The sequence below is a fragment of the Boleophthalmus pectinirostris genome, unplaced genomic scaffold, assembly GCF_026225935.1.
Source record: "Boleophthalmus pectinirostris isolate CB_2022bp ecotype Guang Dong unplaced genomic scaffold, ASM2622593v1 HiC_scaffold_5, whole genome shotgun sequence".
In the NCBI taxonomy this organism is placed as follows: Eukaryota; Metazoa; Chordata; class Actinopteri; order Gobiiformes; family Gobiidae; genus Boleophthalmus; species Boleophthalmus pectinirostris.
The window spans coordinates 33,021,964-33,047,284 of NW_026571404.1; the positions used below are offsets into that span (position 1 = coordinate 33,021,964).

The following is a 25,321-nucleotide window of genomic DNA, read 5'->3' on the forward strand; positions in this document are numbered from 1 at the left end:
GTCTCAGAAACTGCCAAAGATACAGCAGCCTGGAACATGGCAGTGCACGAGCTGGGATCTTGCATGTTCAATCATTTCTCCTACACATGTCTTACTTTTTACTTACCTTTTTTCTGTTTTTTCTGCATGGATTATCATCACATCAGTATAAACATATAAGTTTAATATCTTACTCGTGGGCGTCTCAAGAACAGTTTCTATTGATTCTGTCTAGAGTTTGGCAGTGATTTGTCTTCTGTGATGAGCACAAACCCCTGAAGAATCTACTTGGTTTGTAGTGAAACTGTTGGCTGCCAAAGTTTTGTAAAGTTTGATTAAATTTGTGATAATCTCATTCCCGAACATCTCAAGAAGTGCTTCAGTATATTACTTGTCTTAAATCTTAAATATAGTTAAAAATGTTGCATAGCCAGCTCTCAAAAATGAAAAATCAGCTCCTCAATTCAGTGACAGTAACAATAGTTTTAATTAATGACTCTGTACCCAATATTTAAATGGTCCAAAATCCTCACTTAGTTACTTACTTTCTTGCGTCCAACAACTTGACTAGACTGCTGGATGAAATAGTTGTGCTGAATGTGCAGGTAAAACCCCTCCCTCTGGCCCTGAAGGGTCCAGTAACTATGTTCCAGAAGAAATTAAACCCTAACAGAGTGGTACCAGACATACCTGGGATACCAAAGATTTTTTCAGAATACAGTGTGTGAGACGAATGGTTACTCAAGATTAAATGAAGAATTTACTATTTACTCCCCATGAGTTGAATATTTGACTCCGTATATCAACGCAGTAGTGAACCATTCTCTCCACCTGAGTCTGGACCGTAGACTGTATAAAAAAGTGGACTAAGGGAGTGTGGCGTCACCCACAGTGTTCGGCTCTAGTCAAATGAAGCTCATGGGGCTAGCAGTTATAGGTACAAATTTGGAGTGCCATATTAGGAATAAGAATTGGTTTATGGACAAAATAGCAAAATAACAACACCAGGATCGTGCAGAGCGGGTTAAGACGAAGATTTTAAGAGCAAAATGAGGAGCCTGACAGCAGCAGTTACAGAGAGAGGGTCAAGGTCAGAGGGTTTTTCAACACAAAGTGAATTGGAACCAAAGTCAATTGAGTTGGAAGCGCGCCCATGCTCACTTTCTATTTGGACCCATAGACCGTATATATGAGTGGACATAGCTTACCCGCTAGCCACCACTTGCCAAATAGGAAGTTCGCCAGGAGGCTCTTCCGACTCCTTCTGACCCTGGCTCCAACTGACTTACATTAGGATCTTGTGGCTCCTCTCTCTGTAACTACTGCAGTGAGCCTCGTCATTTTGGTCTTAAAATGTTCGTATTAACCCACGACACATGATCCTGAATTTTTGTTGTTTTGTCTGTCAAAAAAATTCTATTCATGACATAGAACCTGGCTCCATTCTCTCCTGTAACCGTTAGCATTCTCGAGCCTCATTTGAGTGGCGAGTGACGTCACACTCGCTTAGTCCACTTTTATACAGTCTATGTTTGGAACACGGTGGCTAGTGGGTGAGCTATGTCCATTTATATACAGTCTATGGCCTGGACTGGTTTCTGCATATAGAGCTCCATGTTATTCTGCCACAGCCCTGCATCCCTCTTTCTCTGTCATCGTCTCATTGTGTCTGTATCCAGCTTCGGAGAATAGGTTCTGGAGGATTTGGTCCCATCTGCTGAGGGAGATTTCTTAGAATCCAGAGCGATACAAAGAAAAGAGATGAGCTTGTGTCATGGATGAAATGGAATCAAATCCTCACTCTGCTCTAAGAATGTGTGTGTGTGCATGTGTGCAGGTCTGTGTGTGTTGCTTTGTATGTGTGTAGGGATGTGTGTGTGTGTGTGTGTGTGTGTATGCGTGTGTGTGTGTGGACTTAGCCTTAGACTTCGACAAACTGTATTGATCCACAAAAGAAATTACTTGAACACAGCAGCTGACACATTGCAATAGAATAACAAAGAGCAAAACATAAATGGTAATACAATTCAAACTTCAAAATAATTAAAATGGCCAAAAATAGCCTTTTTGAATAAGGCACAAATGTACACAAATATGCATGTACAAACGTAATAAAATAGTGCAAATATAAAATATCGATTTGACATGGCACAGGGCTATTTTTTACAGTTGTTGTAGTTGTGTGGAATATGGTATGAATGTATAGTTACAAATTTTAACTCATTCATTCATTCATAATTTTTTCTCCACAAACAATGAAATATATTTTGCTAACGCCTGTAGTGAAAGACCTGTTCTAAACTAGGCTTATGTGTGATTCTTGTTTCAGTTTGTCAGTTCATTCTTCTGGATGCATTTTAAATGTGAACTTTGAGCAGAGTCCTATTATTAAAACAAACTGCCAATATAATCGCAATCACAAAGCTTGACAGCAAAATGACATTTATGTTCAGCGCTATAGTCCTGTAGCCTTCAGTGATATGAGTTAATGTTAGGCAATTAGTGATTATGGCTAAGGTTTGGTTCAGTCAGTACAATATTTCCATAAAGCTTTTGACTGCTCACTCACTGTCTTCGCCAGAGTGGTCACATGATGTTGCTGTGATGTGTCTGGTCAGCTGATTTAAACTGGTTTTGGCACTGTCTTTCTACCAGTGGAGGTAGTCTGACTTCCTCAGGACTGTATCCCAGGTGTGTGAGAGTAAAAGAGTCCCCTCGTCCCGGTTGATAGTCCCGTGGGCACATTTCCGTATTTTGATTGCCTCTTTAGTCCAGTGACCCATGTCCCAATGATATTTTCTCCATCTCAAACACAAAGCAGAACAGGAACAACTCTAACAGGCCATTTCTGACAACTGTAAAAGAGAGAACCTCATTATGGACTGGGATAGAGCAAACATCATCGGGACAGGGGACAACAAACACCGTCGCTCATAGTTCTAAGTATATGCTGATCTATGGTATGTAGCCCTGTATCTCTCACTATGCAAAAAAAAACAAACAAAAAAACACTGGTCTGTCAAAAAGAACCTTTATTTGGATATAACATTGAAAGACCAAAATGAACCTCTTTGAAATGTACTTCTCATTGTTTGAGCTCCTCTGTCCCTGTATAGTCTGGTACAGTGGGTGAGCAGGAGTGTCCATGATGGTGAGCAGTTTGTCCAGTGCCCCCCTGTCCCTCACTGTGACAAATGTCTCCAGCTCAGTCGATCACATGACTTGTTATACGTATCAGTTTGTCAATTCGTATGTCTGTGTAAGTGTGTGTGTCAAATGTACTGTATCTCTACTGAGCTCCTTTGACACACGCGTCCCCACACCTCCCTCTGCTTCCCTCTTTCATTTCTCATTCAAAACACCCATTGTTCTCACAGGCTTTCGATACATCCATATTTAAACAACAGAGCCCCCCCTTTAGAGGAGCAGGGTCAGACTGAGCCAGGCTGAACTGGGTCAAAGTTTAGTGGAGCGTCGCGTCTCTGAGCAGCAGGAGGAGAGGAGTTTGGGGATGGGGGGGCCGGCTTATACAGGGCTCAGAGGTCATGTCTTATATCACACACACTCATTAAAATGAGTGATTTAGTTTGAATTAGCTCTAGTGGAAGACTGTGAACTTAAAGGCACATTTTTCATTGGGCGTCCATCACTTTTTGTTTTGAATGTTACACAAGAAGTTTACCTTATTCTATTACAGGTGGTTTTATAATTCAAAAAGAAAAACAGGGATTCTGACGGTGAGCGGGGTCGCCTCTCCACAGATCTGACCTGTAACTTGATCTGGTTTGGTCTCCATGAAGATTTTAAGGTTTATTAATTAGTATATTAATAATGAATATATTTAGTTTTATTGAATAGTCCCTTTCACAGTTATGTTTTTTAATTAAAATTCTGCAAGAGAATGTTCCACGATTAACAGTTTTCTCTGCTCAGGCAAAAACTGTTAAAGGTGCACTATGCAGTTTTTCTGGTGGTGAGTCTGCCTACATTGTCTCCATGATGATCTTATTGCTTTGCTTGGAATGTGTCACAATATGGTATTAACGTTTAAGTGTTAAGATAAGTGTGTTTGATGTTACTGTATTAGATCTAATGTTTGATCTGATTATCTTTGACATGGTTGACAGCTAAACCAGTGTCTCTCTCTCTGTTGTCATGGAAACCAAGATTGCATCTAGGCATTAGGCGTCCTGGTGTGTATGTGTGCTTGGTTCAGCATCTTGGAAGTAAAAGCAGAGTTATGCAATAGACCTTTAAAATAACTAAACATAAACAGTGACTCATATCTGATACAGGAACATGAACAATGGACCTCAAGGTCAACCACAGACCAGTGCCACTTCACAAGTACTTTGTTTTGATACGGCCATTAGATTTTATTATTTATTAAATATAATGTAGCGTATATATTTTTCATTATATTTTTACTTTTTCATTAATAAACCATATTATTACTTTTGTGCAAATTGTGATATTTGGCCAAAAAATTATTAACATTTACAAATGGACTAGGAAGTTCATATTAAGTATGCACTGAAACATTGTTAAACCCAGTATCTGGCAGCTGTGAAAAACTGTAAATATAGTGAATAAAACTTGTCTTTTAGATTAGTTAAAGTCACAACATTTGAATAAACTTTAATTATCTGTTAAATGAATGCAAGATAATATATATTTAGATTTTTGGAAATTGGTTTATTAAAATGACACTAAATAAATTTGCATTGTTGTGTAGACTTTAAAAGATATTCTGAGCAAACTTATTGATGTTTTTCCCCATATTTTAGAAGTGACCCGTTTTAGCTTTGAGTTATTTTTGACCAGCTCATTGTCCATAGAAAGTGCTTTGGTGAGTGTTGGGTGCTCTGTGTCTGACCTCTCCTCACATACCTCTCAGATTAGTCTGTGGGTGGCTCTGTCTGAGAAGAGGGGCCTCAGGTACAAGGGTCACATGTGAGGTCAGCTATGCCTCACTTAAAAGTATTATACAAGCTTTCTACCATGCTATAATGTTCCCTCATCAAAAATATGTCTGAAGTGGTTTTATGCCATCGATGCATTTTTGATATGCATATTTTAATCTAGAGATCTCTTTAATTATAAAGCTGATCATCAGGATCTGTGTGGTTAGCATGCTAGTTATTGTTAGCTTTAACTCTGGCTCGTGAGAGTTCTGAAAAGGATGTTCTGAATGCATAAGGTAAGTAAAGAATAACTTCATTTACAATTTGCAGTGGTTAGAACTAGTTTTTTTAAGACAGTAAAAGTCAGGTACAGAGCCTTTCAGGAGCTCGTATTACACTATTTTCTGATCTATGTTAAAATGTTTCCTCCATCAAAAAAAAAACAAAAAAAAAACTAGAGTTGTGTGACTTGTTAGAATGTGTTCTTTTTGCAAACAGACAACACTCCACCTTGTGATGTCATGTGGTGATACAGGAAATGCTCTTCTTTATTTTTTGAGAATGTAACAACATTCTTACATGACTTAAAGCTTGCAAGAGTCAATTTTGCATAATAAAGGACCTTTTAATGCATGCCCATATTTTTTTTTTATTGCACATTAGAACACAGTGTCCCTCGGCGGTGAAAGAAAGGATGTGGAATATTTATAGTTGTCAAGTTTGCTAAATGGAAAATTCCCAAATGGTTCTGATTGTTTTGCCTTGGGCCTGCTCTTTTCACGTTATATAAGAAGCTTTTTTTCACTATTAAATTGTTGACTGGCTAAAAAAATGACTCACGAGGGCATTTTCTTTTGATTGAGAACCATAAATGACATAACACATCTGGTCTATCTCACGTCTGGATTTCACAGTGTATAAAATCAGTGTGAGTGATCTGAGACACAGGTTTGAGCTGAAATTGAGCGTTCTTTAGAGGAATCAGGCCAGTGTAGCCGTCTCATTTCGTATGCGGGCCGGGTGGGGATTAACCGCACTTATGTAACTCCGTCTGCGGAAACAAGCGCACCCCCTCCTCCTTCTCCTCACATATGTCCACTCCTGCATCTTTGCTTCTGCACGTGGGTTATGCTTTGTAAATAAATAGTTCTATACAAATGTAATGTGGGAAAAGGGGCTGTATCTGATTTTGAACCATGTGTCAGGATCATGTTTAAAGGGCTCATATTATGCTGTCTTTTAATCTATGTTATATAATAATGTTATTGCCTCATCAAAAATATGCCTGGACATGTGTTTTGTTTCATTCACACATGTTTAAGACACAAAACCTGCATATTTCAGCTAAACTCTTCTCTCAGACTGAAAACATCTTATGACACCTTGTGATATCATGTGCCGATACAGTGTTTTTAGTTTAGTTTATTTAATGAGACAGGGACAGTGCACAATATACATTAACCTTAACAGGAGAGAGGCATTGTACCAGGTTATAGCACCAGTGCTAATTTCCACCTGTAGTCGCTGGGCAGGTTGATGTTATAGTTCATCAAATCAAATATACAAAGAGAGTGTCTTTATAATGTCCAGAGCATCATAACAATTCTATATCATCATTCACTCCCAGTTCTTTCAGCATCTTAAAAACATCATCCTTATAAACATCCTTTTAAAGTCCAGACATCTGCACTAGAACCTTTTACATCATTTCAGCCCTGGAATTGCCAATCGCTTCTGAACAATAAGTAAAAGATAGCTGTTAACATGCAATAACAACTTCCGTCGGACTCTGTTCACAGTAGTAAGTCTCACAAAATCTAGGAAAAATTGGCACAGTTTTCTTCATCTACATGTCACTGTACAGTTCTGTTATGTTCGGCTAATGAACATTTGCAATCACACCTCAGTTTTCAGCATTTGCCCACTGACACACAAGTACGAGCGAACTGGGTACATGCGATTAGAAGAGATAAGAGCACCAAATTCAAGTTTATTCCAAACAGCACATACGTACGCAGTCTGCATTTTACCACTGATCACATTTATTTCAATGGGTTTGATCACAGTCAGTTGGTGAGCCCAGTGTCGATAACTACACTGGAAGTTGTCATCACATGTTTCATCTTCCTTTTGTAACGTAAACGTGAATAAAGCCTATCTATCTACATCTCCAAAGATCAAAAGACTCTGCTCCACCTTTTGCTCATTGTAAAGTTGTAAATATGCAGGATTTTTTTATGTTAAACGTGTGTAAATGAAACAAAACTCAACTCTGCGTATGTTTGTGATAAGGAAACAACATTATAACTTAGATCAGAAAATAGCGTAATACGGACCCTTTAAAATCTAGTATAGGCCCTTTACTGTCTCTATAATTATAATTATCATATTACTCCATAACTCATTCAGCTTTAAACAGAACCTTTTGTAGCTTGCCAAAATGATGACAAGGCAAAGTTTTGGGTCCACTGGGAAAAATGTGTAGTCTGCAGATAGTGCCATAGGAAATAAGTAGTAAAGCAGAGAAGGGGGCGCGGTTTGGAGCGGAGTCTATTTCTAGTGTGATCCAGGCTGTAGGCTCCAAGCAGAGTGTGTCAGCTCAGCATCCTGTCACTACTCCGTCCCTCTCCAGGACCACACACACACACACATGCACACACACACACACACACACACACACACACACACTGGGGTTAAGAGCGTGTCAACAATGTGCCAACAAGTCCATAGCCTATATAAAGAAGTGGACAGTGTGACATCAACCACACTGTTTGGCTCCAGTCAAATGAAGCTCACCGAGGCTGACGGATATAGGGGCGAATTTCAAGCCAGTTCCATAGGAATTTATTTATGGACAAAATAGTGAAATTAAAACACCAGGATTATGTAGAACGAGTTAATGTGAACATTTAAGACCAAAATGATGAGGCTCACTGCAGCAGGTAGAGAGAGGGTGACAATTTTTCAATGTAAAGTGCACTTACAATATTTGGAATAGTGCGTGTGAAAAGGTTAAAAAGGCTGTACCTGATTTTGACAGTCTTAAAAACAAATTCCAAGTCACAACTTTCAGACATTAGAGCGATAAAGTTAACAACAACTACCACACTACCGCACTCTTTCTGATTATCGGACAATAAAATGCTTTCTAATTAGACACAGATAGTAAACAGCAGACTTATTCTGATCTCAAGAGCTGCATAAATAGATCAGACAGAGATCTGAAAATAGCGCAATATGGGCCAACTTCTATACACCCTGGCATGCTTACAGAAGCAGTATACTGAGAAACCAGCATAATTCCTCCATCGACTTCTTCTCCCTCCTCTTTCTCCCCCTCTTCCTCCTCCTCCTCACGCAGCCAATCACCTGATTAGCATATTTCATTTGGCTTAAAGGGTTTTGAAGCTTGTGTCTGACAAGTTCACAAATCCTGCAGTGGAGTCCTGACAGTCTGCAGGCTTAGACTGTGTGACGGAACGTAGCACCAAAAGATACCAAAAGCATGCAATTCAAATGGAATAGTTTGGCTAAAAATTCTTCTATAACTTTCGATATATGGCTGTGTATACATTTAGAAGTTTATAGATAGTAGGGTTGTCAGAAATATCAAAAAACAGACACTAATCGATACTTAAACTAGTATTGAAACTATACTAATTTGAGCAGGTATTGAAACTAAAAAAGTCACATTCACAGGACAGAAATGAAATGAAGCTTTCCTGAATAGCTTTAGAATGATGTTGAGCTGTATTAGAGCAAGTATAAAAGCACATAGACTAGTATACACCTATGGACCATTAAGGAACCTACCTGGACCACTGAGGGATTACACAGAGAAAGAAAGTACTATGATTTAATGTTGAAAATCACATTCTATTGTCTAAAGAAAGTGTTTTTTTTATCATCATGGTATTGGAGACAGTCTTGAGTATCGAGTCTATTCCTTAGTATGTGAAATTGTAGTATTATGACAACACTAATAGAGAAAATGCTGGATTTGGTTTGTGGAAAAGAGGAGGAGCTGGAGAGGTTGATGTTTTGCTGCTGTGGTGGAAATGGAGCAGCGGCAGGCACATAGCGAATGGTGCCGAAAAAGGTGAGTGAAATTATATAAATATCTTTAGATGAGACGAGAGGGAAATGAGAAGGTCTGTGATTGGCTGACAGTAATGAGATGGAAAATACATTTGAGGAACACAAAAAAAGCAATTATTCTGAGAAATATTCCAATTACATTTGATGCAATCACATTATAAAGAAGATTAAAATATGTTCTGAAATGTGTCAGATCCTTGTATTAGTTTATTAGTTGTTTTTTGACTCTAAGCTATACAGTTAAAACTGGGTTTTTTGCTGTATTCTGAAGACATAATGTAACTTAAATAATTGTATTGCTGCAGACAAAGTATTTGAAATAACTGTAAATATATTAAATGGGTTCAGAGATTTCTTCTATAGCATCAGACAGCTCTTATTCTTCTATTAATAATCAAAAATAAAAGCATTCCTGTATTCTTTAATCAAAAAAAAAAAAAAAAACTAGTATTGAAACTACTACTACTATGAAACTACTGTACAACGTGTCAGTTTTGTTGCAGTTTTGTATCATTTTTTGGTTATTTATGGAGAATAGTTGTGTGGGAGCATGGGTGACATAGTCTTTTGGGTTGTGTATTGCACAGAATTTTACAAGCTAAAATATGGATGTAACAATAACTGAAATATCATGATATCGTATTGTCAAAGTTCTTACAATAATATCATGGATCTCAATATATCGAATTACAAGTGTCCTTGCTTAAATTTGAAATATTAGAGTTATGGTGCAGTGATATCTAAAAAAAGACCATAGACCATGATCGTTTACTCCATTTCAGTGCAAACTAAGAAGAAATAACAGTTCTAAGCACTTTTAAGTCATAGTTCTTTGGATAAAGTGTTATTGTTGTACTATTGGATATTGTTACATCCCTAATCGTGAGCCTCCCCAACATATCGTGAGCTTTCCCATGATATCACAATAAATATCATACCATGAGGTTCATACTGTATCGATATCATATCGTGAGACTTGGATATCGTTATATCCCTATAAGATAGGGTTCAGGAGAGATCACTAAATTACTGAAACATGAATGGATGGCATCTAAAACCTCTTCAAGCATGTTTCTGATGAAGGAACAATATTATAAGATGGTAGAAAGCTTTAAAAAATAGATTTTGCATAACACCTCCTATGTAAAGTACACACAGATACTAGGACAGCTTAGAAACCATCGATATTAGCACCAGTATACTGTCTATCCCTATTAAATAATCTGCTAATCTAGGTTTTGTTATAGCTCTACAAACTTTCACAACTTGGCAGCATTTGAAACCCCCTAAACCCTATGACAGCTCCTCTGTTCCCATGACAGGGCCCAGCATGTGTGATACCTGATCTGTATAAAAACATTTGAATTCCCCACACCCGTGTGAAGCCTGCCATTCCCCCCTCCCTCTGTCTGTCTTTCCCTCTCTTCCTTTTTCTCTCTCTCTCTCTCTGTCTCTCTTTCTCCCTTTTTCTGTCAGGGTCTTTCTGAAGCTGTGACAGGTGCTCCGTGCTCAGATCTGACAGATCTCTGTAGCAGCTTCTCCATGCATAGTACTATACGGCTAGAATTATAGGCTCATTCCAAATAGTTCAGCTCAAAGCTCCTGCTCCCAGCATCAAACTCCAACCTCCTCTAACCTTTGGACTTACAGTATGTCACAGGGGTGTAGATAGGAGTAGGAGCTTCAGATGTGTAGAAGTTATAATGCTGTTACCTCATAAAAAACATATCTGGAGTTGTGTTGTGTTTTGTTTTGTTTCATTCACACTAATCCATGAGTAATCCATTATTATTAGTCTGTCTACATCTCCAAAACTCAAAATGCTCTGTTCCGCCTTTTATCTTTTGTTTAGAGTTTGTCAATGCCAGGGCTGAAATTATTACTTTTTAATGTTGGAAATGACATTCTACTCTATTGTCTAAAGAATCACTATTGAGTGTCAAGTCTGTTTCTTAGTATCGAAATTGATTTTTAAATTTTCGTAACAACACTACCCAGCATTAATGTCTGTTTTGAGGAGGACACTGGAAATGTGACAAAGGAAAAGACCAGACAGGGAAACTGGAGTAATTAAAATGTGTGCTGTGTGTGTGTGTGTCTGTGAGAGAGAGAATGGGAGGAGGTGATTCACATCCTCCAGACACGTTTAACTGTTCCAGAAGCACCAGAGCAGACAGCAGCTCAGACTTTGACATCTGCACAGAATAAAAACTTTCACATCAACTTTGCTCGTTTACCAAAACACGTATAATTGTAGTTTTCATTTTCAGGCTAATTAGGAACACTGTATGCACGGTTCAGTCCGACACAGCGGAATTTGGGAGTTCATTTAAAGTTTATCCATCTGCATCCATCAGAAACACGGGCCTGTCTTAATCACTTTGGGTCTGAAATGGGGTACACAGTGTAGATTATGCTGCTTGTTCGATACCAAGTTACTGAATAATGGCTTACATTTTACAGGCCTGTCAAAACCTTTCAAATTTTTACACTAGAATATGTATTAAATAGGGATGTAGCAATAATCAAAATATCGTGATATCATATTGTCAAAAGTCTCACAATAATATCGTGGGCTGTCACAATATATCAAATCACAAGTTCCTTTACTTAAATGCATGGTTTTATAGTAGCACCAGCTTATAAATATCAGAAACTGCACTGAAATGAATCATCGGATATGTAGAGAACATGAAAAAATATGTTTTTTACTTGAATTCTTGGGATTATGACAGTAATAATTCACTCCAAAATCTTGTCAAGGTATTTTAAAAGCAAAAAAGTGTCCCATCTACAATTATATTAGCCTATTCAAAATATTGCAGTAAATATCGTGATAATATCCTTCCATGAGATTTGGATATCGTTACATCCGTATTATTCAATTATTAAATATAGTACCATCTGCACCATCAACTCCCCTGACCACCACTTTCATACGGGTAATGTGTCTGAAGTGTCTTGCACAATAACACACTTTCTTTCAAGCGGGACTCAGTCCTCTGACATTTGTGTTGGGGGACCACTGCTCTAACCTCGGGCCACTGTTGCCCGAGTATTGGTACTGAAGAAATCACATAAACAGGACAAAGTCTGACCTTTCCTGAATAGTTTTAATGTAACTAGTTAAACTTTTATACGCCACATTAAAATATATGGGAAAGTGTGTTTTATTTTCTGTGGAAATTACATTGTATGGTCTAAAATAAGAGTTTTTTGTAGAAGATACGTATTATTAGTGATTGTCTGTGAGATATGTGTGAGATATTTTGGTGTCAAATCTTTGCCCGACCAACCCCATATCAGTAAAACTCTTTGTTACATAATAGTGCTTTTATGTCCACTGCTGCATATACATGAAGAATGAAAGAGAAACTCATATGAACTGACAATTTAAAACAAGAATCACATTTCAGAACATGTTTGTGCAGATCTAAACTTCGGAGTTAGCCATTTTATGCAGAAAAAGATAAGATAGTTTGTTGTTTGTGGAGGAAATCATGGTACTTTTTATAATTGCAGCCTTTGCGATTCAAATAATTATTTTGATTCTTACAGCCCTAGTGTAAAGCCTCAAAAATTAATTAAAGCATTGAGGAATATTATTGCGGCAGAGTTGAAATGACTGAACCTGTGCTCCATATTCCCCCAGGTCTGAACAACACCTCAGCTTTTATTACAAACACACATCACTGCAGCTGTCAGCTCGGAGCAGCTCCCTCGTGTGGACAACGAGGGGACTGCAGTAAGTGTGGACAGGTCTATTCCCAGTCCTGGCACACAACAGATGGGAAGCAATTAATTACTTTATGGTGACTTGTAATTTATGAATGTATTTCTTAACATTTGGCAGGCAATTTAATATGCACTGAAAGGTACATGTTTCTAATCCAGATTGTGGTACCTTTTTATGTTGTAATGTATAATAGTTGCTAGTATAGCTCTGTATGTAGTAATTACAGCGTAGTTGGATTTGTAATGGTGATAGTAGTAGTTGGTACTTGTAGTGTTTGGTAGTACTTAGAGGTATTTAGCAAAAAATACATTTTTTGTTACATAATTTTGAGTGCTCCTTCTAGTATTTGTTTATTGTATGTATTTATTTGAATAGGACAGTATGTAGTAATGGTATTGATGGTAGTAGTAGCAGTATTTGGTAGTTGTAGTAGTTGGTAGTACAAGAAGTATTTGGCAAAAAGGCTAGTTTCAAAATAGTTTTAGCTTTACTTAACTTTCCTTAATATTTACTTAGCCTATTGTGTTACTTTATTTTGAGTTCTCCTTGCAGTATTTTAGCATTATGGTAGTAGTGGCAGTAGTTAGTTGTAGTAGTTGGTAGTACAGGGAGAATTTGGCAGAAATACTAGATTCAAAATAGCTTTCGCTTTACAAAACATTAGTTTCTCTTAACTCATTTTCTTAATTATTTTGCAGTATTGATGGTAGTAGTGACAGTAGTTGGTAGTTGGAGTAGTTGGTAGCACCAGCAGTAGAGATATTTGGCAAAAATACTATCTTCAGAATAGAAGTTTTAGCTTTAGTTTACTAAACTCGCTTTATTTCTTAAATCTGAGAAAAAATGCATTAGACAAGATTACACATTTTGTCCATCGGGAATCTGTTATTTTCAGAGACATTCTAACAGTCTTCTCTGAGCCTAGACTGGACCCGCTCAGATCCAGTATCAGAGGAGCAGGCAGAGACAGCTCCTTTTGTTTCTCCCTTTGCCTGTAGAAGAACCAGCGTCATTAATCACTTCTGTTTGTCTTCTCCTGTTCATGCAGAAACCAGTGTTTAAAGGTCCTATATTACACAAAATGGACTCTAATAAGTTTTTAGCCATGTTAGAATGTTGTTACCTCCTCAAAAACATCCCCAGAGTTGTGTTTCGTTTCATTTACGCTTGTTTAAGTAACCCTTTATTACTAGTCTGTCTACATCTCAAAAGCTTAAGATGCTCTGTTCCACCTTGTGTGTTTTTTGTTTTGAGAGAACTAAATCTGCCTAAACATGCAAGATTTGTATGTTAAACTTGTGTGAATGAAACAAAACAAAACTTCAGGTATGTTTGTGATGAGAAAACAATATTATAGCATAAATCAGAGAATGATCTAATGTAATATGGGCCCTTTAAATATTATTTCCCATAGCAGCTTTGCTTTGATCAGGATTAGGCCTTGTGGGCATACAGTGGGATATTGGATTGTGATCTACTGCTCAATAGCTCTGTGAACTTTTGATCACATTGGTCTTATCTAAAGGGACCGTGGAGAGACTGTAAATCCATTCAGGTCTATGTGTTTAAATCGGTGGATTACCAGATTACCCCCTGATATTATATCTCTGACCTAATATTGTGTAGTGTGATGGCAGGTGTTGTGTTACAGCATAAGAAATACAACTTTGCTTGGTTGTGTGCTTTGCGGAAAAATATCTAGTTGCTATTTTAGTTTGTTTATTATAGGAATCTGTGTAATGTTCACAATTTAAAGGTCCTATATTATGCAGAATTGATTCTTGTGAGCTTTAAGTCAGGTTGTAATGTTGCTACCTCTTCAAAAACATACCAGGAATAAGGCCTGTCCTGTAATGATAACCAATAAATCAATTAATCGTAAGATAACTTTTCCGGCTGCGATAAATTCTATTTGCACGCGTGTTTGTTTTCCTCGTCTCTCTCTCACTCTCTACCAAAGAGACTGAATGTCAAAAGGCTTCTATCATTCTCTGACTTCTTTCATTTAATTAGTGTAATGACGCTTGAATGAATGTGCCAGCGTAGACTAGTCGGATTATTTGTCTATCAACACAGTGGATGCGCGCGCAGCCTGAGTGCAGAAAGCGCCGCTGTCTGTGCGGTGAACACGAAGCCACAAAGTTAGCGCCGCCATCAGAACCAAAACAGTTCATCTCCATGTGCCAAAACAAATCATGATGCCAAATCAACACGAGTGAGTGGGATACGTCTCAACGGCCCACATGTGTCAAATTCAGCGAGTGCGCAAACAACGAGAAGAAATGACTCAAACCCCAACAGCCGACATAAACCCATACCCAAGCGACAGAACTAGCCTAGCCCTCGGGAGAGCCCAAAATCCACTGAAATCCCACAAGAAACCGACCCGATACCAGACAGGACAGCGGCTCCCTCAGAGCGAAACTGGATCCTGTGTCGCGGGTTAATATGAACAATTCAAGACCAAAATACCGAGGCAACAGCAGCAGCCACAGAGAGAAGGGGCCACAATGTTGCAATGTAAGACAATGTCTAAAATCACTTTTAAGGGCAATTTTGTTACAGAGACTTACTAGTCCAATTTTATTTATTGTTTTGGATGTGTTTGGTTCAACAGTGGTTTATTCAAGTGGATTTTTGTTAACAAGTCCTTGCTGTGAGCCAGACTACATTAGGCTATTTTTATGTTAACAAGTCTGTTTTATTTAGGCCTGTTGTTTTTTCCTGTCTTGAAGTTCCTGTGTTAAATGTTCTTTAGAAAGTCAAGTTTACTGATCATTGAGAGGGTGTATTTGTATTTTTATTCCATGGTCATTATATTAGTTGAAAATGGTCTCAAAATGTCAATATTACCATTTATCGCAATAAATTCTTGGTCAATTAATCGTCCAGAAAAATCTTTTATCGTTACAGGCCTACCAGGAATTGTGTTTTGTTTCATTCACGCTCTCTACATTATTAGTCTGTCTCCATCTCCAAAGCTCAAAATGCTCTGTTCCACCTTGTGATGTCATGAAGCAGGTGTTTTAAAGTTAACAGCTACCTTTTTTACCTTTTATTCAGTAGAGATAGGCGGTTCCTATTCTACTGCCAATGTATGGAATATAAAAAAATAGTGAAGCGCTTCCTGTGTTACGACATGACATCACAAAGTGGAACAGTGTTTTCGGTTTGAGAGAAGAACTCAGGCTAAATATGCAGGTTTGTGTGTTAAACATGTGTGAATGAAACAAAACACAACTCCAGGGTCTGTTTCTGATGGAGAAACAACATAGATCTGAAAATATCTTAATCTGGGCTCTTTAAGGTTATGAAAGTTCTCTCTCATTGGTTTAAAAAGCCATCCACTAAACTTATGTGATCAAAAGTGTGACCCTAAGACACCCCTAGCCTTTGTTTATCCTCCAGATAAACTCATAATACAGCTCCACAGCGCCTCTCCACTCACATTAAGGGTGCTCCCCGCGGCGGCCACAGATGCTGCAACTAAAGGATTAATAATCTCCATCTAATCTGCACCCATGGGTCCTCATAAAGACCCCACACTGGGTGACATCAGAGCCACTGCAGAGACCCTCCTGTAGAGCTGTACAATTAAAAACATTCAAAGGTGCATTATGTTACTTTTCCAGTAGAGGGTCCATCACCTACTTGTTTCTATGGATGTCATTGCTGTGCCTGAAATGTTCCACAGTATGACATTAAACAGCTCTACTTTACATTTATTCAATTACAGGTGATATTTATATCTCAAGAATACCTAGAAAAACAGACATTCTGACTGTGAGCAGGATTGCCTCTCCACAAATCTGACCTGTAACTTGATCTGGTTTGGTCTTCATGAAGATAAAAAGGTTTTATGCCATACTGTGAAACATTCTAGACAAAGCAATGAAGGAATACATTTGTTCCAATACCGATTCTGATACTATAGCTTGAAGTATCGGTTGATACCTGATATCAACCGATACTAGTGCAGAGACTGAAAACAGCATTTATTTCCTTTAAAGGTGCATTGTGTAGTTTTTCTGGTGGAGGGTCTGTCAAATGCTTTTCTCCATGGAGGTGTTATTGCTTTGTCTGGAATGTTTCACAGGATGGCATTAAACCTTCCCATCTTCATGGAGACCAAATCAGACCAAGCTACAGGTCAGATCTGTGTAGAGGCAACTCACAGTCAGAATGTGGCACAGGTCACAAAATTCACAGTTCGGTTGCGGTTTTCGGTTCTGTACGGTTTTGAAATCCTCGTGTTTGTCGTGGTCAGCCTGTACAGAAGGTAAATACAAGTCTGTTCTGCTGTTAGTTTCACTGTAGACCTGATACAAGCGGCTAAACACGCCCCGTCAAGTTTGATCGTCTTTCCCATTGACAAACACAGAGTCAGTGCTGTGCGTGTACGTCCTGCTGCAACTGCCGGTGGAGCTGCCTTTGCGTTGACGCACGACTCTGGTTTTGCAAGATAACGACACGGGTGCATCCTCCATCTCCAGGCGGCCCTCTTCTCTTCTACTTGCTATTTCTACACGTGACATGCAGCACTCTCCCTCCACACCTCTTCTTTTGTGCCAAAGTGAAACAGGTCACATACAGGCACGAGGCTGCAATGCACAAGCCGGGAACCATGGAGGCCGTGCAGTATGCACACGTCCCGAACCGTGAAGTACGCACACGTCCCGAACCATGACAAGCGAACCGTACCGAATGTTTTTTTTGTCTTTTTTTCATGAACCATGCCAGCCCTAACTGATACTGGTATTTTTGAGCTATAAAACTACCTGTAATTCTGTAATCAAATAAATGTTAAGTAGAGCTATTTAATATCATACTGTGGAACCTTCTAGGTTCCTAGAGCAGTTACATATCCATAGAAACAAGCAGGTGACAGACCCTCCTCCAGAACAGTTACACAATGCACTTTTAAACAAAAAGTGATAACAAAACTCGTTATGTTGCTGTTGTTTATCTCTGAAGTAACTACAGAACAGCTTTGTGTAAATACTTTTTAGGTCAACTACAACCAGCAAATAGTCTTATTACATGAATTTATTTGCCCAACCATAATATCAGCTGAATCAAATATCAGTCTCTGCTGGAGATTTAAGACCGATAGCTGATACTCTTAAAAGTGCAAATATCGGCCTCTGTCTCTAATTTATATAAATACTTTGCGAGGTGATTGGTTGAGAACTTGCACAAACAGATAGCAGGGGCAGTGGATCTCAATAGTTTTGTTCAGATGGGATAATAAAAATCGATATTTATGCTAACATGCTTTTCCTACTCAGTAGTAATGGTCGACTGACTGACTTGGTCTCGTGCAACTTTGAAACAGATCCCTTATCAAAACACTCATCTTTGCTATGCTCCAGTTTTCTCTCATGTGACAGTCATGTGTTGTTTTCTGATGTGTTTATGACCTGATTTAGCACATGAAACTCAGCTCTTCTGTATCATGCATCAGAAGACTGTGTCCAATGATTTTATGCATTTAGTAATTACAATCAAATCTAATCTGTAATTTAAATGGACACAAAAGCTGACATTTTTCAAGTACCGTAATTGTCCGGTCATACTCTGCATAAAAACTGCTAATTCTATAGTTTAGATCTGTACCAAAAATGTGCTCTGAAATGTGACTCCTGAATTAGCTCACGTCAATTCTTCTGGACGCGTTAAGAATGTGAATAGAATCTCATTATGAAAGTATAAATTGCAAATCTGCTAGTCAGAAAAAGTGCAATTACATATTTTTCCCAAATCGTTCAGCCCCATTGAGTAACATATATACTGTACTTTAGAAATCGCTCTGTCAGCTTCTGTTCCTGTTATCCTGAAGGTAGCACTTGACCAGCACTGACCCCTGCTCTGGGACACTGGGCCTGGGTCGATAAGAGTGTGGTGTCACCTACCGCCAGTATCACCTCACCAGGACCCGGTGTGGAAGGAGGAGAGAATTGGACTCAGTATGGTGGTCTAAGGAGGAGGTGAAGGAGAAGAGAGGAGAGATAAGGCTGAAAGGGAGAGAGAGATGGATGAGGAGAGAGAACGAGTTCAGAAAGGCTAGAAATTGCATTCATCATTGTCAATTGTCAAGTGAGAGTGTTCTCTAATAATACAGCACTTCAGGTCATATTTATAATTCAGTAGGGCTATGCAAATAATGACACACTATCAAAATTGAAATTCAGTCGATTCTTCTTGTCAGTGGTCAGCTTGGGTCTTTTTAAAGCCACAGTATGATATTATGCAGGTGACAGGCCACCTCCAGAAAGTTACATACTGTATCTTTGAACAAGAGGTCCACAGCCAGTCCTGTCAGTAAAAGCAGAGTTTGGAGCAGAGTTCAGACTTTGGAGGAAGACATTTATCTAATGGCTCTAATTTAAAAGTGTGTCTACTAGAGCCCGACCGATATATCGGCTGGCCGATATTATCGGCCAATGTGGGCACCTGGAGGCATATCCGCTATCGGCCGATATGCTTGCTGATATGGGCCGATTATTTCACGTGGGCATGTTATACCTCGTTATAAATCTTAGACTCTCTACATTATGTTCATTTAATCCAATTTATAGACAGATAAATGTCCTAAATATGTGGCTCCGCATCAGTATTTATTTGCGGTGTAATTTGTCTGTGTCTGTGTCCGTACTGTGCTGTGAACAGACGTGTGAATGATCCACATTTATGCATATAATTAATTACCGCGGTGCGCACGTTTTTACGGCTAAAGGCTAATAGCGGTAGTTTCTTTACTATTTAGGAGTTATGGGTCGGTCGCGATCGAAGCGGCTCTTAGATCCGGCTCTTTGAAGTGAACGACGGGAGCCTGTTTCTTATTGGGAGCCGTGTTTTCTCTTTTTCTCACTTTTTCTCTTCAAGCCGCTTGTAGACCCGTAGTTTGACAGCAGCAGCGGCTGAAAACGAAACTTTCAGAAATCTGCGTGTGCATAGGATTAAAAAAAAAAAAGTGCATATTTGGCTGTAGTTCAACATAAAATGAATAAACCAAGACTAATCTTGGGCTCGAGTGAGGGAGAGACACTCAGTCCTGGTTCAGTTCTGGTTTAGTCCTGTTTTACACATGGTTTAAATTGTTTTAGTCCTGGTTTAGTCCTTTTTCAGTCCTGGTTCAGTTCTGGTTCAGTCCTGCTTGCAACAAAACAATCTCAAGAGTCGCTTGGGAGCCGAAAGAGCCAGCTGCTTTAGTGAGCCGAGCCAAAAGAGCCGGTTCTCAAAAAAACAAAAAAAACAAAAACTGGAATACCCATCACTAGTAGCTAGAATGTGATGCAAAAATGCCATTAGGCCAAACTACTGTATGTAAATATGATGTAAAGAGTCAGAATAACAATAAATGTTGCCTAAATAAACCCAATTTAGAATCCAGTAGAGCCAAACCTAAGTTTTTTTAAACAATTCAAGATTTACAGTGAATTTTTACATCACTAAATATATCGGCGATTATATCGGCTATCGGCAGTGCCAACTCCCATTATATCAGTTTCATATCGGCCACAACAAAATCCATATCGGTCGGGCTCTAGTGTCTACCTGTGTATGTTCATTTATTTTTGAAAAAGTTGTTAAAAAATTTCTAAAGTAAAAAATCTAATTTAAAGTCTTGATTTATCAACGAATACATCATGAATGAATCAGGTTTTTATGACAAAACATAAGTCTCAAGTTATGACCTGCTTTAATTGTGACATTATTTTAAACATATACTAAACAGAGCCCACTTATTCTTAAACGGTCTTGTCTTTGTTGTGAGTGAAGCTTTACCCTGTAAAACTGCCTTTGTTTTTCTCCATGTTGTGAACATCTCTTTACGTTCCAGTGCAGTGTGTCACCTGAGTGTCAAGTTGTTTACATGTTGAGGGTCACCATGTGAGGGCAGTGTGGTGCTTCACTGTCATAAACACTAACAGATTTGTTGACTCAGAATGCATTGTTTGGTTGTTATGGAATGATAATAACTTCAGAACTACATAGACCACAATCCTTTGCTCTGTTTCACTGCTGCTAAAAAGATCACAACCTATAAAGTTATTTAAGGGTCTGTATTACACCATTTTCACATCCCTGTTATAATGTTTTCTTATCTAAAAACACACCATACAGTTTCATTCACACATGTTTAACACAAAAACTCTGTATAGCTTCTCTCAAGCAGAACCTTGTGATGTCATGTGGTAATACAGGAAGTGTTCCACTGTGTTTTTAAACTTTATACACCTTCACTAGAGTTATTTGGGTTATTTTAGCTCTGGAATTGCAAATCTCTACTGAACAAAAGGCAAAAGGTAGCCGCTAACTTGAAAAACTACCACTTCATGACATAAGTTGGAACAGAGTATTTTGTGTTTTGGAGATATAGACTGACTAATAATAAAGGATTATTCAAACATATGTGAATGAAACAAAACACAACTCCAAGTATGTTTTTGAGGATATAACAACATTCTAACATGGTTAAAAGCTCACACCTGGACCTTTAATTGAAAATCATTATGTTATAGATCAGACATCAGCACTGATTCATCAGCCAGTTTCACTTTGTAGAAACCGTCTGACCTTGCAGTGTTAGAATATGTTGGCTCAACGGTAGGCGGGTACTTTTTATCATTTAACCAGTCGCTGCTATTTGGTCATGATGTATGTAATGCGCTGCTAATGAGGCTAACTGGTATATTAAGCTTTTCCCAAATCCCGTTAGGAAGAAGGGCAATAACGTCTTTCCCCTTGATGAAATTCACCAAACATTCTCTTAATTCTGGCTTTAAATCCTCGATCTCGGAAATCGTTAACAACACAGAATGTATGGCTCTTTGCTGATTGGCTGGTGTCCAGACTCGCACTTCTGGGGTTTTTGCAAACCGTCTAGTGTATTCTGATTCCTGACCTAGTTGAAGGAGAGAAATTAAATTGAGCGAAGGCACTAGGTGGCACCAGCCTGGCTACTTAAATACTGTTTGTAATGTAGAATTAGTATTCCGTCAAAGGAGTAAAGCAATTTCTAATTTAACATTACATATCTCGAAAGAAGAGAAAACATGTAGATGTTGTTGAAATTTTTCTATAAATATTTAGTTTAGCCTATGACTTAGGCCCAGTTTTAATTTTGGCCCTTTGTGAATTTGAGTTTGACCCCCCTGTTATAGATTATTAAGTCTTTGTTTTAATATTTGTAAACAGCTAAAATGTATCCCCTCCTTCTTCCAGATCAAGAGTGAGAGGACAGACTAGCTACCCAACTTCAGAGTGAGGATCCTGGGATGACCGTGCTATTCCCCCTCCCTACACCCCCCTCCAGACCACCAGGAGGGGCTCCACTACTCTGAGGTAAACAGACTCCCATCCCAAACTCACATGCACTGCAAAATCTAAACTCTAGCCAAGTTAAAACGACTTGAATTTAAAACATCTTATATTGATTTTAGTAAATTTCACATGACAAGTAAAATTATCTACCAATGGAACGGGTCTTTTTGTAGTTGAAACAGGAAAATACACCAAGTGAAATCTACTCAAATCAAGTTAAATCTTCTTAATTTGAGTCATTTGAACTTACATAGATATTACTTTTTGCAGTGTACCTCATCTCAGACAGTATTCACCTTGTTGTCTTCTTAGTAGGGGACATTGGGGACGGTCTAGTCACGTTTATGAAGATCTAGGTCTTTGAAGTGTCCGCTCAAGGGCTTGTGTTTTGGGAGATGGATGACAGTGGGAGCGTGTGGAGCAGAGGGGTCAGAGGTCAGAGTCCATGGCGGGCGCGGATTGGGTAACAGCAGGTGTGCTCGTCTGCTTATTTTGGACGCAATCTAATTTACAGAGTGTTCCATCCCTAAGAAGATGAGAAGGCGGTATTGACTTTCTGAAAATGTAATAAAAACGCTGGTCTTTGTTTAAATGTGGCTCTTGAGATAGTAACATGGTAAAAACAGCTATAGTAGGCCTGCCTTTAGGCGTTTTATTCCACCTCCACCTTCCTTATTTAGCTGGAAGGAGAAATTAGTAAGTAAGGGTGTTAATTGAAATTTCTATGTAAAAAGGCAGATTTAACTTTATTCATTTAAGTTTCAAGGGGCACTATGTAACTTTTTGGGTCGGGGTCGGTTGTTTCTATGGATATGTCACTGTTCTGCCCTGAATGTTCCACAGTATGATATTAAACAGTTCTACCTTACATTTGTTCAATTACAGATGGGATTGTAGCTCAAAAATGCCTAAAAAAACTAATATTTTGACTGTGAGCAGGCTCTCCTCTGTATAGATCTGACCTGTAACTTGGTCTGGTTTGATGTCCATGAAGATAGAAAAGTGTAATACCATACAGCAATGACATCTCCATGGAGAAAAGAGTTTGACAGACCCTGATTCACAAGTTTAATTCTATGGTGGAGGGTCCGCTACTTGCTCAACTTCTTTGTTCAACTTTCTTTGTTCTTTGTTTCCTATGCTTTTTCTGTATAAATAATTGTTTTTGCATGAACTCGGCCTGCAGGTGTAGTCTTGTGAATGCAATTTGTGTACACATAGATGCGTAATAGTTTTGAGAGCTTCCCCTTTTTAGTCAACCAATTCACAGCACCAGAAATAGAAGTAACAAAACTGCTCAGATTCAGTTTTTTTTTTTTTTTCCCCCTCATGATGTTCAGCAAGGCTGCAATAATTGTGCAATGACATTTTCTTTTTCTGTGTATTTTGCCCAAAGCTACAAGATGTTGTCATTTTGTAGTGTTGTATCTAGTTCATGTAGATGTTATGGCTGTTTTGTTTTGCAATTACAGCTTTTCTCTCAAATGACTTGATAGATATTGATATATTTCATTGCACAATCCACATTTTAATACTTTCTGGAGCATTAAGATCTGAGAGAACACTTGCTATTGTATGATGCATGATGATGGGTTTTTGAAATTATTCCATCCCCTTATTATTTTTTGTGATGTATCTTAATAATAGTGTGTTATACGTATGTAGACAATGCCTCCATGTGTAGAAAAGACACCAGCAGAGGGCTCTAAACCTGCATCTGCTGGCACTGTGGAAAAGTAAGCATTTTGTACAAGGGTGGCCAAATCTTCTTGTCAGAGCCTGAGCGTGTCAGGTCTCAGAAACTAAGTAGGGCCAGGCCTGGTTAGTAGGCAAGGCAAGGCAGGGCAAATTTATTTGTATAGCACAATTCGTACACAAAGTGCTTTACAGAATAAGGAATGCATTAAAATCACAATAAAACAAATGAAAAAGAGAGAGAGAGATTAAATTAGAGAGAAGAGTGCAGAGTGAAAACCTACTACTTGGATCGGAGATTATAAAATCAGGTGCAAGTGAGTCGGCAGTGGCAAAAAAAAACAAAAAACTCTTGTGTCCTTTGGCAAGACACTTCATGATCATGTTTTTATATAGCACTTTTCCACTTCCAAGGCACTCAAGCACTTTACACCAAGGAACCACTCACCCATTCACACAAACATTTAAACACCAGTGTACACAGACACTGAGGGCGAGGTGGGTTAAGTGTCTTTCTCAAGGACACAACAACAGCATACGTCTGTGGGAGCTGGAAACGCACCGCGGACTTGTGGGCCAGTGGATTTGACCACTCAACCAGTGATGTTTATGTCAAGAATTCGAACCGCCAACCTTCGGATCAGTGGACAAATGCTCTACCAACTGAGCTGATGTTGGCCAATAAAAACAATAGCTTACCATCACCGAGTGTGGAATGAATACATGCTTATAAATTGATTCTGAGCATTTTGGAGTTCTTGGGTATTGTGACTTGGACAAACATGGCCCTTAATATAGTTCTGAGTAAAGTTTGACATTGTCTGCGTCACAAAACTGTGCCTTATCTTTTGCATCTTCTCATAAAGCCTGTAGGACATGTGCTGTGATTAAAGGAACAGCAGCTGTCTTCCTGTCCACAGTGTCCATAGAGTCCATTACCCTCCTCTGTCCCTCCTCTGTTCTCTGCACTCAGACCAGCTGTCCCCCTTCCTCTCTCCCTCTTTCTGCCTCTCTCTCCCGCTATCCCTTTTTCTCTCCGTAGCACAATGCCCCAAAACAAGGTCACGTTTCACAAAACTGTATTTCTGCACTGTTGGGTAGGTGCCAGAGAGTGGGAGAGTGGAGTTCTGACATTCACAACAACTTCTAAAGCTGTAAAGAATGCAGTAAAATTGTAATATACAACTTGTTTTAGTACCAGACCGTTTTTATGTTTAGGTTAGCTTATTATGCTGCTTCACCATATGTTTTGAAGTCTAATGTAATATGTTTAAAGATACAATTTCTAACTTTTCTGGTAGAAGGTCTGCTACCTGAACTGTTCCAAGGTATGGCATTTCTATAACCATAAAATGTAATTAAAATCAGTAGCTGACAATGCTGTGATGTTTGTGTGAAGCGATAGCGCTCTGAAGGGGGAGTGACTTAACGCAGAGAGCAAAAGGAAGAGGGGATCAGCATTAAATACGTTATTTTTGGTGAATATAGCATTTTCAAAACAATAACTAGAAAAGCACTCAGAGAGCGCAGACCTCCGCCAAGGACTACAGTCCCCCTCATATTAATTGTGTTTTCCATAAAT

General features: G+C 38.6%; 1 protein-coding gene across 1 annotated transcript in view; it reads left to right on the forward strand.

Moving 5' to 3' along the window:
- Nucleotides 1-25,321, forward strand: part of LOC110159144 (leucine zipper putative tumor suppressor 2 homolog) — a 102,394-nt gene that overhangs the window by 21,714 nt on the left and 55,359 nt on the right. Inside the window, exon 2 of the mRNA XM_055162856.1 lies at nt 21,946-22,065. The gene's annotated coding sequence lies outside the window, so the exon portion shown is untranslated. The remainder of the gene's footprint in view (nt 1-21,945; nt 22,066-25,321) is intronic.